Consider the following 15,561-nt stretch of genomic DNA (forward strand, 5'->3'; position numbering starts at 1 on the left):
AAAAAGAAATTTAATATAATTATAAAAATGAATGTAACATAATAATATATATTAATATTATATCAAAATTAATAAGTATAATTCAATTGTATGGGTTATACAACTGCAATTAAATATTTTTTTTCTTATTCAATAAGTTTAATTTCTCGTAATCTTAGTATACATACATAGCAATATTTTTTAATACAAACAAACGTTAGATTATAATATTTTTCCCTTTTGTATTTAAATATAAAATAATAAATGTTTATTCAACGTTGTGAGTCCACGGATGACATATTATAATGTAATACATATTTTAAGGATATTATTTTTATTATGTATAGTTTAAAGTTTTAGTGTAATATGAAAATTAAATTTATATGGATTACTAAAGGTTAAAACGATTTAACTACAGACATAATTAGTTTTTAATTAAATAGAGGTGACCTCTATAACTGTAATAAAAATCTGATTGATTTAAATAAAAACACAAGATTTTATAATTTTGTAAGTACATTAATTGTTGAACACAATGTTCACCTATAATAAAATAAATTTTTTTTTTCAACATTTCATAAAACAGATGAAAGATTTTTATTATATCATAAAATTGACACTAGGACTAGATTAAAATAAAGAAAACAATATAATGTGTAAATGCTGGCCTTATAGTACAACCTATTTAAACCGAATGCCACAACTAATAAAATTCTCAGCGTTTTAAATTTAACGTAGGATGCCATCAAGATGTCTCACTTTGATTTTAAATCAGAACTAGAGAATAATGTCAAAAGGTTAAAAAAAATTAATTTATTGAAATAAAAATTAACAACCATTTTTATTAAAAATGTAACTTATGCATGATCATATTATAAAGTTGTTATCAAAACTATTTTTTTTTAAAAAAGGAAAAGTTTTTTAAAACAATATTAACATAATATTATATCGTATATAATAATATAAGTAATTATATTTTTAAATATAATATAGGTATTACATTTATCTAACGTAAATTATTTATTAGTATTTTTTTTTCATACAATTTATATTTTATTGAATAAGATTTCAATAATAATTAATCAACTCTTATTTAAAAATAAAGGAAGTTATAAAATAATTTCCAATATTCAAAAATATTAAATATTAAAATAATACTTTAAAATATTTTCAACTTATAGATTACAATTACTTATCCTTCGTTTCCATTTCACAACAAAAAATACACGTAATAATTAAATAAATAAAACGTACTGTATGTCTGTATTTAAGTATTTCGTATAAGTATTAACTATATAAACTATAAAATCCTGGAGAAAGAGTTATAGTAGGAGTATATAGTTATTATAATATATATTGTACAAAATATAAGTAATCAAAAAAATCATTAAAAATGTCAGATATCTTTATAAACACTAATTTCATTAATTTTAAAAATTATTATAAAATAACTATTTAATTTGTTTAAAAGTGATTTTTGAAAATTTGTAGGCATGTAGTAATTAAAGAATGTCTACAAAGTAAAATATGAAAAAAAATTATAGTATTTAAGAATAACGTTCTCATCTATAAAAACCACATACACTTAACCACTAAAACTACCCATAAATCTAGTCATACAAATAAGTAAAATAATAAACAAATTGGTTTAACACATCATTGTAAAACTATCACGCAATAATAGTTGATTTGCTCAAAATCTAAAAAAAAAAAAATATATAATTTAAAAATAATTATTATATTAACAATTTACATAAAATTTGAAACTTACCAATTTAGTTCAAAGCTCAATGTCAAATATACTTTTATTAATTACAACCGTCTACAGAAGGTTTTCATTTTATGCCTAATGATTGTATTTTAAATACAAACGTTTCTCAAAACGTTGTGCAATATTAGTCCTTGACTTTGACCCACAACGATCAACAATAGCATAGTACTAGCGATTTATTTTATTGTGATGACCGTCTTCCTGTAAACAAATAATGTGGTGAATTTGGCCTAACTACTAATTAGATGCATTTATAGATGTCGTAAATTCCGTTAGTTATATACTTAAATCATTAACAAATTTGATCGTCGATGAGTAATAAGTTTAATATTTAAAACCTGCACATCGCCATTTGGCATTTAGTACTTTATCACTATAAAAACATTTAATTACCTTTTCAAAATCGTATTAATACAAGTGCACTTGTGGATAGAATATGCGATTACCCAGCAGACTATTACCAACAACGGACAAATTAGGCAGTTCCATGACTGATTATCTGCAACTACGAGAACATTTCACTGTTATATAATTGTATGTATATAGGTAGTATATTATACAATTTAATAAACATTAATTAATAAAAGAAAAACGAATATAGTCATCATGTAAGTAGAATAATGGAAAAAGAAATTTCCTTTAAAAGTCATTCCGTTTCCGTTTTCAAAGACGTCCACAAGAATTTTATAAGGAGGCAAATAATTATCCATTATTGATACAAGTTAACATAATATTTTTTTAAATATGATTATTTTGATAAATGTGTATTTGTATTCATAAACTAACCAGAAAACTAATAAAATAATATTATGAAAATTCACTAAGCTCGTTTATAACATAAGTAAACGTCAATATGTACAGTTATTATTTATACCCGTTAGAACCTCCATAAGTTTTCACTGTTTGTATTATCTTACTTAATTTTGCATATAATAATTAATAGATAAGTACTTTTATACAAATATATATATATATGTTCATTTCTATACAATTTATATCACAAATCATAATTTCGTATTATTACTGTGACAATATTAATCCAAATACTTAACAGAGAAAAAGTGTATAGAAAAAGTCCGAGAGTGGTAAGCCTCCATTCAAATGCCACTTCAACCGAACTGATTCTATTTACCTCTTCATACCCGTTATATAAATAAAACTATTCTTCCTCTAAAATTGTTATTTTATTAAATTTATTTACTAAATAAATTCGATTTACAAATCGTATCTGTAGATGACAATCGACATACGAGTACACTGTACATCGTTGATTGTATAATAAGTATACAGTTTGTATTTCGAGTTGTATTCAAGTTTTTAATCATTAAAATTTTTAAATCAAATAAAGATAATGATAAAATTTAATTATATTTGAACTAAATTACTATACATAAGAAATAAAAAGTATATCATTCGATGGAAATATAAGGAAAACATAATATGGATATAGTATGGAGCATTTAGATTAGAATACAAATATTGTCGTGGTGCTAAATGCTAACAAGAGTTCAAAATAAACTAAAAAACTATTTATTGAATTACCATCTGAAGAATTGATAAAAAGATTCAAAGATCATCAATAGTTGTACTTTATAATAAAGTATAAAATATAAATTAGATGATACATATGTGTTATATTGGAGCCAAGTTGAGCTTTAAATATTTAAGAAAGGGTCTATAACCAATAATTCACTATACTAAAAAATTATATCAAGTTCCACCTTCATAAAACTTTTTCATCACTTGATAGTATATATTACCTAATTAGTAATAATTATCTTTTGTCTTGTTATTATGATTAACCTTGAAATGAATTCTCAAGACATAGAAATTAAAATTGGGTAATTTTACAAAACAAAAGACGGAAAAAACAATAATTTTGAAATTTGTATCATACTTGCATAATACCAAAATAAGTAGCCACATTATATAAAAATATGAAAAATCGCCGTTTTTATTATTATATAATGTATATAATATATATCTATTATATTATATTACTTAATAATTTCAGCACTATATAATCATAATATAATATCACGTAATTTACTTCAAATGTTTTAAATAGCTTAAAATATTTTAATTATTATCAATGTTTTATTTTACTTCTAAACATTATAAATTTAAAAATTAAACCTCTTAAAAATATAAAATGATAATATGTATTAGACTTTAATTATTACTAGTTATAAATAGTGATAAAAAAATTAAGCATATTGATTGTGTATGGAGATTTAAATTTTTTAAATTGTTTTAAACATTTTATTGTGTAAAATAATGTGTTCATTGTACAATATTATTTATTTTGGTACCTATACATTACTTAATTATTAATGAATTAATGTAATAAATATTTTTTATAATTTTATATTGCTTAAACCTAACTAAATTGTTTCAAATATGTATTAGGTTCGAGGAGTTTTAAAGTTGAATGCCTCTTAATTCAAACGTTTATAACACCCCACCTAACCCCTTCACAGGAAGTTAATAAAATGTCAAGTTATTCATTTAGTGAATTAACAAATGCGATAAAACCTATGAATGAGTAACGCAATACAAGGTCTCGAAACCTGAAATTTCTTGAAGGTATTGTATAATCCATAAACCTAAATATTAAAAATATATATTACTTATTTATAATACCTAAATTGTTGTAGGAGTTTATGAAAATGTAATAATTTTTATGTAATTCAAAATATGTTAACTTAAAAATAGATAGAGTGAGCTCAAAGCAGTCAAAGCATAATAGCGTAATAAAACGTTTAACCTTGCATTAAACTGTCAATTATTAAAATTAAAAAGTTAAAAAAATAAAATAAACAATACTGTCACTATTTATTAAATTACGTAGAGGATAAAAACAATTATAAATACAAACAAAATAAAGAACAAATCGGAGGCACTCTATTAAATGTTTCAAATGTGCCGTTTAGACAGATCGCAGATGACTATAATTTGAGAATCTATTTCAAATAATTGTAACTCGCATTAGTAAACTATTCGTAATATTATGATTACATTTTTAAAAGTTTATACTGATACATAACACTGTAGAGTAGACGCGCTGTTGGGAATAATTTAATCGCCGTGGAAAAACACGATGAGACATCGCATAATAGGCGTTTAATTCGTGGAATCAAAACGAACTGGAGTCAAGACGAATTCTCATCGCTGTCTCGTCTGGTGAGTGTCAAACACATCATTGTATCGATTCATCGGTTGGTCCTTTCCCGATTGTTACTATTCGTCATGTGGCATTGTCTTCGTGATATTATTCTATGTAGAAGGCGTACGAACGCGTTCGCCCCGCGAAGGACTAAAATCTGTTTTCAAAACCATACGAACAGTACATAACTAGGTACACATACATAATACGCGCTATGATACATCGCGCATAATCCGAACACGACCATTATCATTATTATTACATACGCAGTTTCACCTTCATCCAAACCAAAGGATATTATTCAATTGTCGATTCGAGAATCGTAATAATAATATTATTACTACGTCTCGAGCGTCGGGTATTACCATAACGTTCTAACGTACACCTCGGAAGTAAACCGAAAAAAAAAAAAAAGTAACTTAACCATATTATAATACGCTTTGCCCGCCTATATAATCGGCCGAACGCGCAATAACATGCGGGCGTCCGTGATACCACCTGTACGCGTACGGACGGACGGAAGACAATGGAATAGGTAGTGCACCAATGTCAGTTTGCGGTCCCTCGACGAGAACATCCCCTAAAAATATATTTTTCAATAATCAGCCTCCGTGACACAGAAGAGATTCGTATGGTGAAATACCGGTTCTCGGCAGAAGGTCGTCCGATCGGATCTCGCCCAGCATAGTAATGAACACAGCAGTCGCGGGCTCAGGGTTAATGTACACGCCGGTGCAGACATTATAATATTATAATATATTTAATATATTATTACGTGCTATCGTATAGGCTATAGGTGCATAATGTCAATTTATTATAATGCGCTGTACCTGTGTTATGATAATAATATTATGTATTAGAACACCGTCGCGTTTCCGTCGGTGCCCAGATCGTCGGCGTGTTTATAAGTATACGATGTTATTATTACGATTATGTACGCTGTAAATCGTGTAGATCGTCGGGATCTACGCTCCGTCGAGTTGTTTTTCGACACAATATCCATCATTACGATAAAAAATATACGTCATACCTGCGCGCTGTACGTATACCAAGAATTGAACCATACAACTCTATATAATTATGTATTATTTTGATATAATATTATGCACAACTACGCAGTGTGCAGTGTGACTTATTATTAACTATAATCTAAGTAAAATAAACAATATCGACTTAGAGCGGCCTTTATACATATAATATCATAACTCAATAACGTATAGCGATGATGACGATTCTGAGAAAAAATAACCCCCATAATCCACATGCAATTTTATGAAATTGTACTTTATTGTTTAACATTTTTAGTTGCTGAAAAAAAAAGTTGTTCTCCGAACTCAGATATTTTACCAGTGGCCTACAAAATATACTCATAACCGATATAATAATACATTATAATAAAATTAGATACATTTTAATGCAAATTTTCATTAAATTATATATGACTAAAATATTAAACTATTTGTTTGTTTTTAAACCATATAGGTACGTTGACATTGAAATTCTGCAAATACATTATTATTATGTGTTACACTTAATCTCTAATATTATGGGATTATTTTTTCCGGGGTTATTTATTAGGCAAATCATTATAATAACAATTACCTAGAATTACAGAAGAAATACTGATTTTTTTTTTTAACATCCATATGTTTTCGGGCTTGATACATTGTTAATTGTTTCTAACCTAGGTATTTTTCTTTACAATACCAAGGTTGTCCCTAGTAATCGATGTATAATATATAATTGTTGCGTTACCATAGCAATCTCTAAAACTACTTTCATAGACGAATTCCCGCTTGAACATATATAATTCCTTGTTTTTTCATGCATCTGTGAAAATTCGTATTAATTTCTTTTTTAGTTTACTATTTTAGCCATAATCAATTTTTTTTTTTTGGATTACCGGCATATAAATTCTTGTTTTTCAACTATACAATTATATAGGTAATAAGTAATAACATACCTATAGGTACTTCGTTAAATTTTCAAATAACGTAAACATAAATGTATTATTTATCTATTGAAGTTTTTCAAAAGTATAACTACGTGTTCATCATTATTATTTGTAAGAAACTTTTTGTAATAATGTGGGTTGTATTTTTATATTTTATTCTGTAAAAAAAAGTTTTAACCGACCTGTTTAAAACCAGCGATAGTAGGTACATTATAATTAATAAGTAGGTATAGGTAAAACGGAACAACAACTTTTTAACAATTTCACTTCTAAAAAGAAGTAACAAAAAATGGTCTTTGATCTTAAATTGACCTTCATTGTGAATAAATGTAGAACCACCAATTCAGTTGAATTAATGTTTAGAAGATGAAAGTGCATATAAGTAGATTCTTTTCTTTACACAGTTCATAGACATACTTATTAAAACCCATTACTGAAATTGATCGTTATACAATCATTTTTTTTAAGTTATTTACCAATAATAAAACTTGGGGTTCTAAAATTAAATACACCTTATTCAACTTATGTAGAGCACTTTTTCGTATGGCAGGGATATTAGCAGTTTTCAAAAAAACGATCATAAATTATAGTGACAACTACTATAGAGAAAAATGATTATACAAGATGATTCTTTTATCTAACAACACTTATTATTTCAAAAACTATTAATGTTTTTAAAACGAACTTTTTTATCGTTATACATTTTTAAGATTTTTAGTTTTTTGAATGACCACTTACATTTTTAATTCCATCTTCTGAAGCAGAATATTTTTCGTGGTATTTTGTTACACAAAAATCAAAATTTTGACTAATAGCTTATAAGTTGTATAAGTATTTAAATTTTCGGAGAGCGCGAATAGTGTAGAATAACATTTTGTGAGGTGTTCCCGTACCAATCCACTTCGCTGTAAATAGCCACTGGAAATTATTTAAAAAGTACTTTTAAAATGTTTATGTATTTTGAAATAATAAATGCTGTTTGATAAAATAGAATCACTCCATATAAAATAAACAAAAATTGTTAATATGTATAAATTATTCGTATAAAATGTTATCATTCTAAGTTATTTTTTATTTTACGCATTTAAAATGTTTTTTTTTAATTTCACTTTTAAGTGTAAAGATAAAATTAGTTATCTAGTTACATTAATTAGTTACAGAATTACTTTTCTATTTTGGTTACGAAAAAATAATCGATAATTATATTTTAACCATTTGTAATTAATAATGAAGCTCAGTTACTTTTTAAAAATAACTTACTAACCTTGTCCAACAGTAGCAACCCTTACAAAACGCACATATACTTTTAAATGTTCCATCTGATATCTGAACATAATTTGTGAAAATACTTTTTTACTAATGAATACCAGACACTTTTGTAATATGAATAACATATTCATATTCCAAGAATGTCCAGTACACTATTATATCCATAGTTTGCTGTAAATCGAGAATTATTTTAACGCGAGTCATAAATCATACGTATAGTCACATTTAATTTCGCAAAGTAAATGAGTTATAATTTATAACCAACAGTTTAACTATGTATTCAAAATTTGGTTTAATACGGAAAAATACTCCAAAAAACATTGTACATCGAAATATGAAATTAAAAATGTATACCTATTGTTTTTTTCAAAAAAGAAAATATCTTAAAAAATTATAAGAATAATAAATAATAAAAGATATAATTTTTTCAAAAACGTTTTAATTTTTATAATAATCATGTAAAAAGTTCACTTATCATTAAGTTAACTAGAGTGAGAGACTACGAGTGAGTATATTACGAATTATTAAAATACGTCACGAAGAAACCAAGCAGTTATAATGAAAACATTTTTATCATATAATAATAATATGCTTGATAATCATCACGATTTTTTATAATCGTGGTAATCGTCATTTTGACTCAAAGAGTAGGCGTTTCATAAAAATACTAAAAAAGGAAAATCTCTCGGAACCTTGTTCTGTGTTTTATTAAGTGCCAACGTGACGTATTGACTGACGTGACTAACTAAAAATATTTTGATACTTAACTGAATCAAGACATAAAGTATGTCTAACTCCATTGAGTGAGTGTCTGTATACTCTAAAAATAAACAATATAACTCCAATATTAGGTAAGATATACATAATAATAATAATAATAATACCTAAGTAGATTCAAGTAATGAGTTGAATGCAATAATTTTGTTTTTAATATATCACGATATCCGAATAGTAAAGGGTAAACCACCGTCCATTTTATTTCCATGCCAAGCATATAACAGTGACCTTGTTTTTACTAGTTTAGGTTTTGAGGACAATGCGAACTATGATTTGTTAATCTATAATGAACAGCATTTGCCCGGAGGACCATAAGTAAACGGGTCTATTATTATATTATTGTTATGGAAATAATAATATTTATTTAGAACATGTGTATAATTAATACTTTATGAATTGCTATTATATACTTTTATAAGTTGCAAGACATATTGATGAAGTGTTGAGTGGGAAAACAATGGCTTCAACCAGCATCACTTCTTAAAAATGTTAACAAAACATCGTATAGTTTTCAAGTAGAATGAGATTTCGTAAAGAATTAAGAAAGTACAACCATTAGTGTATTTAAATATTTAATGCGTGTATGATATACGCGTGATACACTAAAACCTGCATCGTATAATATCGAAGTGTAATGGATACATAAGTACACGTCATTACTATACGATAATGAATTTTAATTTTGATTTTATAATTCTTTATAGCGACCCATAATATAAATATAATAAATTTTCATATAAACGACGAATCTTATATATACCTTCATTTTTTAAATCGGGAATTTTTTTTTCTTAATTAATAGATTGACCAAAAACATATCATAATTGATACATGATATATAATGACTAACTACATTGTAAATCTTGAATCATTCTTAGACAAAAATTTTAACACGAGGGATATGAAATACAATCTAAAGAATTATAGATTATTTGTACCTACACCTATAAAAATAAACTGTAAATTTAGTACGTGACGCTTTAAAAAAATTATTCTGACCAAAAGAAATTACATACAGAGTGATCCCTGTATCATACAGACCATACAGTAGATAGGACTATTGTTAATAGATACCTGTTTATTTTATTCTGCTGAAAATTATTTTAATCTAATTTATAATTTATACATAAAGTATAGAATAGTATCATATTTAAAAGCATTTAAATTTTAGAGAAGTACATTTTATTGGTTTGGACAGGGATACTATACTCATAGTCAATTGTATAATGTATAACCTAATGCAGAGCCATCCTAGGGAAGAATGTTGCACTGAGCCATGCCCTTTTTGAGATAACATACAATATACGCACAAACTAATGTTCAACTGCGTATTTTTTTAGTTAATTATTGGTGTGTATTAAATTTTAAGTTAATTATGACTATTCAACAAAATTACAATCATTGAATTGCATTGTGTTCAGATATTATTTTGGTTATCGTATGGACAATAATTGTTATTAACATTAAGATAAACGACGTCATAACCCATATGACGTGTTGTTTTGTCACTATCTTATTAATCTTTCCATGCGTATAATAAGCTACATTTTACGTTAAAAATAATCAATATACCATGTTATTTTTAATATTAGAGTGTATTTACCAATTATTAAATTTAAAGGTGAAAATATATTTTGCCCAATACCCAAGTTGGGTATTTTTGATATTTTAATTTTGAAAAAGGTTAAGAGCAATATAACATTTGTAAAAAATGTACAATTTTAAAATGCTCATAACTTTCTTCGAAATTAAAATATCGAAAATTCTACGTGAGTTCTAATTATTATTTCGACCTTTGAATTTTAAAATAAGATAAACTTAACAAGTAGCAGCGTGACAATAAAATGATATCATACAATATTATTTTTATATTGAAAGATAAAATTTACTAATGATGAATGTTCTATAAAAAATTTAATTATCTATAATAATAATTTATTTTTACAAATTAAACTTTTACAAATATTAATCAAATCTTTATTTTTACTTTTTGGAGAATTCAATTTAAAAAATATTATCTATACTATTTTTGTTTTGAAAAATTGTGTGACGTATTGTATGAGAGGGTATTATGATTCTATGATAGTTTGATAACACATAAATTTCTCAAAAAAACGTAGTTGGATATTATTATTTGATTATACATTACTACCAAAAAAGATAGAAACAATTCCAATCGTCTAGACTAGATACTTTTAAATGAAAATGATGCTTATAAATGAACAAATATTGGCTAGTTTATAATAAATAATCGTTAATAAACGAGTTCGGGAAATTAAAAATAAAAAATGTTTTACTTTGTAATATTTATTTGTTTATGTTTTATTTATACAAGATTAGGTACTTATATACAATTTATATAGGTACAGTGTAAAGATATGTGATAAGAGGGGAATAAAATTAGGATTGGGTGAACAAGAAGTCACCCATAAATAACACTAAGTTTGGGATTAAATCTAAAAAGAAAAAACTTTAAATATTTTGGTAACAAAATACTTCTCTACGGTGAAGATATTTAGGAAAGTTCAGGCATTTAAGGTATGAAAGTCTTTTTTATAAGAGGTTTGTGTTTATCTATAAAAAAGTTGTTTATAAACAATTGTTGCATCTTCCTAAATCGTTTCAATGTTAAAGTCTTTATACAGGGTTCAATTAAATACAAAGAAAAGGCATTTGTAATTTTACCACAGAGAATGATAATTTAAATGCTTGAATTTTTTTTTTTTTAATTTTACAAAATATTCTACAACTCACCTAAACATATTCAGTGGGCAAAATAAAAATTGTATTTTAATACCTATTATTTGTATTTCTAAATAGGTACTATATTATAAATCTGTCACGAGTTAACAGTAGTATTCTATTATAATTATAGTAGGGCACTTAATTTAGTCTTTCATATCTAATCTTGTATCTATATCGAGTATTTATTTATTTTCATTCTTCAGGTCCGTTGAAAAATCCAGTAGCATACGCCACTAGCAATGGTTACTGGTTAGTACAAGCTGTTTAATTTAATTTATGTATGTGTTAATTGATTTAATTTTAAAATTAAAATTATTATATAACGGATATAATTAAAACATTTATTATAGGTATTATATGTAATTATAAATTACTAAACTTTGAGAAAAAAATCTTTACTTACTACCTACCTATCTAACAATAATATATCGACTATCGAGAATAATTTTATCTGTTTATGTTTAACCTACATATTAGAAATACTATTCGTGAGGTCAAGTACTGAGCTTTATAAATAGACATATGCGAGATTTTTTTTCTTTTAAATTATCATATTAAAACGCTGCAGATAAAGGAATAATTTCATTGTTGTGTCAATTCGACAATAATTCGTATTGTGTTTACAATTTTTTTTTATCCTAGCCACACAGTTACGGACAAAAAAAAGCATTTTGTTCAATGGGCTAAGACAGAGAAGAGGAAAAAATCAAATATAGAAAATCACATTCCACAATAGAATGAAACGGAGATGAAAAATAAAAAATGATTACCAAAACGTCCAGTCATCGGCCTTATGCGCTGTTGACCAACGACCCCGAGAAAATATAATATTATTATACATATTCATTATTATCCGTTCAATTTGCGCAAACGTTTGACAACACTTAGCCCGCGGTGACCCAGGTCAGTGTGCGGTCGGTCTCCCCTGAAGTGGCGGCGTGCAAATTAAAGATCACGCGGCCTATCATACCGCGGGGGTCTCTGCCGGTGTTTATATCACTATTATCATTATTATTATTATTATTATTATTATTATTTATTAGTATTATTATTATTAATATGATTGCGTTGCGTATGTACGGGAAAATATTGGGCACGCGAGCAGCGGCGTCGACGGCAATAATCATTATTGTGCAAACTCTCGTGTCGCCGCCGCCGGGCAAAACTTAAGAGATGGTCGTCGTTGCAAGGACTCTCTCTGCACGGGCGGAACGGACCGCGGACTTACTCTGGTCGGTTAAGATTTTTATGGGCTCCGCGATTTAAAAATATATATTTTTTATTATTTACAGCGATCGAGGTCTCATTCACGACTTACAGTATACTCGCAGCACGATTAATAAAAAGGAAGTCCTCCCCGCAACGATTGTGTGGTAGAAATAAGTTTTTATTTTTGTATTTATTTTACCGGCCCGCCCAAGGATCTATTTTAGTATATCTCTGTATTGACCCTAAATGAATTTTTTTTTTTATTCATTTCGTTTTACTGCCTCGGCATACACGTAGTTATAATATTAGTTATAATAATATTAAAGGGGCAAGGCGCAGTCCCTGAAGGAAAGAGGTTATGATAATATTATTTTATTATGTATTATATACTTATAGTCACTCGGAGGCGGCGGCTGCAGCTGGTGGTTGACACGAATATTCCGATCGTAATATTCTAATTAGATCACACGCGGACTTGGCGTATTTACGAGCCAAGGTCAGTAGCGGCGCAGTGTATAGGAGGACGACGAGGAGTAGAGTAGCACTGCTGCAGCACGACAGAGTGTTATGCAAACAGCCAAGTAATACTTTCTCGTAACACACAATATAACACGTGTGTGCGTGTCATTCAGTAGAACACAATATCCGCCGTATATCGTATATATTACGGTATTAATGTATTATATGGTCTACCATGGTCGTGGTAAGCGGTCCATTGTGCTCGTACCACGCCGTCGTTCGCGGCCGTCGTCAATGGGCGATCTGCGCAAATGCGATTATAATAATAGTGCACTTTCTTTCGCATTCGCGCGGACTTTCTAAGACACGCACGTCGCATGCGGTCGGCAAACACGCACTCGAAACTACGATATTGATATTTTTTATGTGCGCACATAATATATTGATATAATAATCATAATCGTATACGGACGTACGTATTACTCTATCACATTATTAGTATTGATGCCAATAATTATGTATTATATTGTTATCATAATATGCAGCCGACTACGCGACCTGTGCGCGAGTGAAGAACTCTGCAGCAGCCATAACATAATATAACGATCGGTCCGTGCTAAATAAAAAAACAAATATAATATTATTACGCTGCACAATGTGTTTTATGGTACAGTGAAGGTCCGGCTTGTACACGAAAATATCGTCTTTTGTTTTCTCGATATATAATTATAGGTATCGGTGAGTATCTATACTTGAATTTGGCGATTTCGTCACTGCGACGGTGGTCCAGACTGTGCGTTTTAATGCCTCTAAGAGCGCACGCCCAAATAAACAGTCGTGTAATTTTTTTATACACAATGTGTACCTATAATTGATATACGATATATATATTTAGTTGTATTAATAATTAATTATACAAATATACAATATACTATATGTAATAATAAGTTCTCGTATCGGACTCGTAGACCCATTATTATTACCACGTGTTAGCCTTTGCGAGATTATTTCATACCTCAATTAAAGCGTAAAAAATACAATACTCCTATGTACACTCAGTGTGTATGTTTAGTGTTAATGAATTGTATATTATATATAACATAATAAACTATGATTTATTTATATATTTTATAATAAATACATACTGCATGATTTTAGGTCACTTGTCTGAAAATCAAAGGTTACAATACTGATGACAACATGGCGTGTGGTCCTGTTCAATTATATTATATTTGTACTTCTGCTTTTATGTATACTGATGAGTAATGAGTAATGATATATTATTATTAACGATTTGTAATAGAACGCTTATGTCTACATTAAAATTAAATATCAGCTGTATTAATAAGGTATAAGGTGTAGGTACCTACTTAATGTAATGTTAAATGAATATTATCCATACATTTGTACTCAAATATTGTAAAGTAAAAAGGTGTATACTTATTTTGTGTTTGATAAATAACTGGATACAATTGTAATTTGAAAATTTACTAATACAAAAAAAAAAAAATACCAGATTTCAATGATCGATCACTATTAATTTTCGAAATACCTAATACTCTGTGCTGTGCTGAAGAGGTGAAAACTGCAATGCTTGAATCTATATTTTATACTTTCGTTATGATTATATTTTGTGTTCTTTTGTTAAATCTAACAAATTGTAAAACCGCTAAATAAGTCATTTAGTTTATTAAAATTGTATTTACAATTCAAAAACTCATACTAAACCACTTTTTAAATTAATTTTAGGCATTTATTGACCAATGGTGAATCATAATTATAATACTAGATATAAATGCAACGTAAATATGGTTTCAAATAGTAATACTACTTTTGGTTCGCAGGGTACCTACACTAATGGTAGGATCAATTTTGTGTGAAAAATTGAATATAAATTTATTTAAATTCAATAGCGTTAAGGAATAAAAAAAAATGTTGTATGCTTTGAACTTTGATAATATTTGAACATATATTTATTTTTGTTTAAATTATTATTCCTCATTTTTTAAATTTGTTTTCTAATGTTATATTCTATTTAGCTTGCTGTGACATAATAACATGTATAATTGACTTATAAACTTAACTCTACTCTCCCAATACAAGCTATGCTTATAGGGAGTGTCGCATATTATTTATTTGTCCTGTATTTTTATTTGTATTGTATACCTATATTTGCAAAATATATATATTATTTATTTATTTATTATTTTAGTTTTCACTTTAAGATGCTAA

General features: G+C 27.2%; 2 long non-coding RNA genes across 9 annotated transcripts; one reads left to right on the forward strand and one right to left on the reverse strand.

The window, feature by feature from the left end:
- Positions 1 to 1,294: 1,294 nt before the first annotated feature.
- On the reverse strand, positions 1,295 to 10,730 carry LOC114120055 (uncharacterized). 3 transcript variants are annotated; one of them, XR_007605109.1, is made up of 8 exons: positions 9,024 to 10,730; positions 8,135 to 8,959; positions 7,609 to 7,788; positions 6,880 to 7,028; positions 6,519 to 6,746; positions 2,144 to 2,255; positions 1,751 to 1,951; positions 1,295 to 1,679 (listed from the first exon to the last, which is right to left on the reverse strand). It is a non-coding gene; the product is annotated as an uncharacterized LOC114120055 (long non-coding RNA). The 3 variants fall into 3 exon arrangements; XR_007605108.1 differs by having other exon boundaries at positions 8,135 to 10,720; XR_003592076.2 differs by lacking the exon at positions 6,880 to 7,028 and having other exon boundaries at positions 8,135 to 10,718.
- Positions 2,019 to 15,535, forward strand: LOC114120054 (uncharacterized). 6 transcript variants are annotated; one of them, XR_007605106.1, is made up of 5 exons: positions 2,019 to 2,284; positions 11,865 to 11,910; positions 12,304 to 12,893; positions 12,954 to 13,034; positions 13,267 to 15,535. It is a non-coding gene; the product is annotated as an uncharacterized LOC114120054 (long non-coding RNA). The 6 variants fall into 6 exon arrangements; XR_007605104.1 differs by having other exon boundaries at positions 2,020 to 2,284; positions 12,304 to 12,648; positions 12,767 to 12,893; positions 12,954 to 15,535; XR_007605105.1 differs by having other exon boundaries at positions 2,023 to 2,284; positions 12,954 to 14,067; positions 14,488 to 15,535.
- Positions 15,536 to 15,561: the final 26 nt, after the last annotated feature.

The sequence above is a fragment of the Aphis gossypii genome, chromosome 3 (assembly GCF_020184175.1).
Source record: "Aphis gossypii isolate Hap1 chromosome 3, ASM2018417v2, whole genome shotgun sequence".
Classification (NCBI taxonomy): domain Eukaryota; kingdom Metazoa; phylum Arthropoda; class Insecta; order Hemiptera; family Aphididae; genus Aphis; species Aphis gossypii.